Below are 4,688 nucleotides of genomic sequence, written 5' to 3'. Positions count from 1 at the left end.
GTCAGTCACGTTGTCAACCCTGAAACTAGCGTCAGAACCAGAGCTAAAGAAATGTGCGAGGCATTACTATCGCGCAAAGCGAAGCGCATAAGTGTGTCGGGGCACATAGGTCTGGGCAGTAGAATAAACTGCAAAAAGAAATCGTGCAAACATTCGCGGGGAAAAGTGCACCAAGGCACCAAACCGAGCTTCAAGAGAGCGCTGCCCGGGAGGCGAAAAATTAAGGAGCGGGACAAGTGTGAATCTTGCCGCCAGCACAGAGAGAGCGAGACGCGCAAAGGCACGTGCTCTCATGCGAGCTCTCGCTTTCCGCTGCATTCACGGGAGAAACCGCGCTCCCACAGAGAGCGGCACGCGCGCTCCCACGGAGAGCGGCACGCACGCGGAAGGAAAGCGCGTGTACGGCTCAAAGAGCGAAAGATTGTACGAGGCCGCAGTGACAGGGGCAAGAAAATGGCCAAGAAGAAACCGTCTAAGCGCTCAGCCAAGCAAAGTTATCGCGATAGAAAGCCGCGATTCGAAATGACGCCACTTAGTAGGCGTAAAATCAAAAGGCCGTGTAGAGGCGATCTACACACCGAGCGGAAAGGCAAACGGGTGCGCGAGAAAGTCAAGACTCGTGCAAGGTCTGACTTGCCCCCACGAACAGAGAGAAAGAAAGAACGGTCCCATCGGAAGCGTTGCGCACTCGCTATGGGACGTCGCGACTGGCGCGCGAAGCGCAAAGAAAGGGACAAGTTGCCAGTCTATGAAAGCGAATCGCTCTCGTACTGTAGCTCCCGTAGAAACTGGAGCCCACCGAGAGCCCGTAGAGCCCACCGAGGTGGGCTCGGTGGCTGTGCCACAATGCGGTCGCTTAACCCGTTCTGCCTCGCCATGCAGGTGATCGCTCCCCTCTGGATTACCATGCTTTTCCCCGCCCCTCTGGCTGCCTGTCCACCGGACATCTCGCCGGAATGGACGCCCGCTCTCAACCGAACCGATATGTGCCAGCCTTGCGCCATCACCGCTTCGCCCGATCGTGCGCTGACCTCACCAGTGCACTGCACCCTCGACAGACAGTTGGATACACCATCGCCATCAACATCCTCTTCCGCTCCAGCTTTTAAGCAGCTTCGGCCACCGGCGTCGCTTTGTGGGCTCGGTGGCTGTGCCACAATGCGGTCGCTTAACCCGTTCTGCCTCGCCATGCAGGTGATCGCTCCCCTCTGGATTACCATGCTTTTCCCCGCCCCTCTGGCTGCCTGTCCACCGGACATCTCGCCGGAATGGACGCCCGCTCTCAACCGAACCGATATGTGCCAGCCTTGCGCCATCACCGCTTCGCCCGATCGTGCGCTGACCTCACCAGTGCACTGCACCCTCGACAGACAATTGGATACACCATCGCCATCAACATCCTCTTCCGCTCCAGCTTTTAAGCAGCTTCGGCCACCGGCGTCGCTTTGTGGGCTCGGTGGCTGTGCCACGATGCAGTCGCTTAACCCGTTCTGCCTCGCCATGCAGGTTAGTTAGCCATGTTGTCTTTACGCTAAGAAATCTAGTGATTACTTTTTGATACAGCTGCCGAGCCCGCAGTGCTGCCTTGATATTGTCACTGAGTGTTCTGATGTCATTATTTCCTTGCTTTTGTTGTCCAGCGACATAGAGACTAACCCCGGCCCTGCCTCACTCGAAACTGTACTTACGGAACTTAAAAAATTGTCCGCCGGTCAGTCGACATTAATCGCGGAAGTTACAGACCTCAAAAACCAGTTACTAACAACAGACAACCTTATTTCTGATCTAAGCAGGCGCATCAGCGCTCTTGAAGGTCATTACCAAACCATACAGTCACTACGCACAGAGATAGAAGGCCTAAGCACTCACACCACCCAGGCAACTCGCCAGCTCTGTGATCTCGAGGATCGCATAGACGAAGCAGAAAACCAATCACGAAGAAACAACCTCATATTCTACAACATTCCGGACCCTGACCCATCTGAAACGTGGGCCGACTCTGAAAAGCTACTAATTCGCCATTGCTCCGAATTTTTGGACATCACGCTCGACCCCAAAACAATAGACCGCACTCACCGCCTTGGGCGCCACGAACCTGATCGCTGTCGTCCGTTAATTGCCAAATTCGCACTTTTCAAAACGAAGGACGAAATTCTAGCTAATGGCCGCAAATTCAAGGACACTGACTACTCCGTCGGTGAAGATTTTTCACGCCACGTTCGCAATGTGCGCAAACACCTAGTTACATTTGCCAAAAGCAAGACTAACCGTTTTTCTTTGCGATACAAAACCCTGTTCATCGGTTCCCGACGATATATCTTCGACGAACCATCGCAATCTGTAAAAGAGATACCATAGCGGTTGCTGCGCCGCCAGCCCCCAGCCGCTCATACACCTGCCACCCCCCAGCCTAATCTTTCCTTTTCGGCGATTTTCACAAACATACGTAGTTTTCTTCCGAAACGCGAAATCATCTCTAATCTTGTGTGTTCATCTGCTAGTAACTTGCTGATACTTACCGAAACGTGGCTCACAAATGGCATCACCGATACTGAAGTTCTTGCTGACTTACCGAATTTTAACCTTTTTCGCAAAGATCGCACATCCGCTCGAGGTGGAGGCGTTTTCATCGCAGTTAACAATCAGTTCTCGTGTACAGTTATTAATATTCGATCAGACCTTGAGATACTATGGCTACTTTGTCGCGCTGCGCCCCAAACCGTACTGCTGGGCGTTTGTTATAGAGCGCCAAATACCAACTCCGATTTCTCTAGAATTCTTAACGACGTGATCAGCCAATTAAAGAAGAAGTACCCAAAGCGCATATCATTCTTTTTGGAGACTTCAGTTTTCCAGAAATCAACTGGCAGACACAGACAGCAGTCGGCAACAGGGAAGCGAATGATTTTATCGAGGTCTGCCTAAACTTCAACTTAACTCAAGTGGTATCTGAACCGACCCGCGTTGCAAACATCCTAGATCTAATCCTGACTACCCACCCGGAAGCCCTCTCATCTATCACTTATCTACGCGAAATCAGCGACCATAAAGTAATCCACGCCACATTTGAGTTCCACCCATCACGACGCCAGAATCAAAACAAAACTATTCGCCTATACGACAAAGGAAACTATGAAGCCTTTAGTCTTGAATTAAACCAATATCTCACAACATTTGAAGCATCTTTTCACGATCATTCAGTAAATGATAATTGGTCCCGTTTTAAGAAAAAGGTTAGCGAACTAACCGATAGATACATCCCCAAAATAAGTTTCCACTCGGACCGCCAGAAGCCATGGTATACCAAAACGATAAAAAGACTCGACAATAAAAAGAAGCGCCTTTTCCGTGCGGCAAAATTAAAGCAATACGACGAGTGCGCATGGGAAAAATACTACACAGCCGAACACACCTACCTATCAGCAATTCGCAACGCAAAATACTCTTTCCTTCACAACGACCTCCCCAAATTGTTGACTTACAATCCCAGAAAGTTTTGGCAGGTCATAAGTGAACACCCGGCACATACCATTACTCTAACTAAAGAGTCTGGAGAGGAAGCTGATGACATTGAGTGTGCTGACATTTTTAATAACGCCTTTTCATCTGTGTTCACTAATGAAATTCACCCACCAACTGCAACTTTCGCCGTCAATATAGAGTCCAGCATGCCTGCTATCGCGTTTTCTGAAGCCGGCATTTCCTCGCTCATTGAACACCTTAAAACTTCATCATCGGCCGGCGTCGACGAAATTAACTCCAAAATACTGCGCAACACTAAGAATATTTCTGCAATGTACTTATTGTTATTATTTTCACAGTCGCTTTCTACAGGTTCCATTCCGGATGACTGGAAAGTGGGAAAGGTCATTCCCGTCTTTAAGTCCGGTAACAAAGATTCTCCTTTAAATTACCGTCCGATATCATTAACCAGCATACCTTGCAAAATCATGGAACACGTCATCTATTCTCAAATCATGGACTTTCTTGACGCTAACAACTTCTTTCATCCCTCACAACACGGGTTTCGCAAGGGTTTGTCATGTGAAACTCAACTGGCCGTCTTTCTTCATGACGTTCACTCTAACCTCGACCTAAATTTACAAACTGACGCTATTTTTCTAGACTTTGCTAAAGCATTTGATAAAGTTCCCCATAGGCGTTTACTGCTAAAACTAACCATGCTAAAACTGCATCCTAACGTCTTATTGTGGATCGAAGAATTCCTTTCTAACCGCTCCCAGTTTGTTCTCGTTAACAGCCAGAGTTCCAACCCTCTTCCAGTAACATCAGGCGTACCCCAAGGTTCTGTACTTGCTCCCCTCCTATTCTTAATCTATATTAACGACTTACCCTCAAACCTGGTTTGCAATGTTCGTCTGTTTGCAGACGACTGCGTTATTTACCACACGATTTCTAACACCTTTGACCAATCACAGCTCCAAAACGACATTGACACAGTGCATGCCTGGTGTGATGACTGGCTAATGTCGCTTAATCCTAACAAATGTAAACTCGTATCTTTTCACCGCCGGCGTAACCCCCATATTTTCCCTTACTCAGTTGCTAACGTTCCACTAGAATCTGTATACTCATACAAGTACCTAGGTGTCACCTTGTGCCAGGATCTCTCCTGGCGTTCTCATGTAACGAACATCATCGCATCAGCTAACCGGTCATTGGGTTTT

The 4,688-nt window shown here is 48.9% G+C and overlaps 1 pseudogene; it reads left to right on the top strand.

The window, feature by feature from the left end:
- Positions 1-846: 846 nt before the first annotated feature.
- On the top strand, positions 847-2,368 carry LOC149325067 (uncharacterized; annotated as a pseudogene).
- The last annotated feature ends 2,320 nt before the right edge of the window (positions 2,369-4,688 follow it).

The sequence above is a fragment of the Amblyomma mixtum genome, chromosome 10, assembly GCF_055824585.1.
Source record: "Amblyomma mixtum isolate Tamu chromosome 10, ASM5582458v1, whole genome shotgun sequence".
Lineage (NCBI taxonomy): Eukaryota > Metazoa > Arthropoda > Arachnida > Ixodida > Ixodidae > Amblyomma > Amblyomma mixtum.
This window is presented reverse-complemented; position numbering and strand designations above follow the sequence as displayed.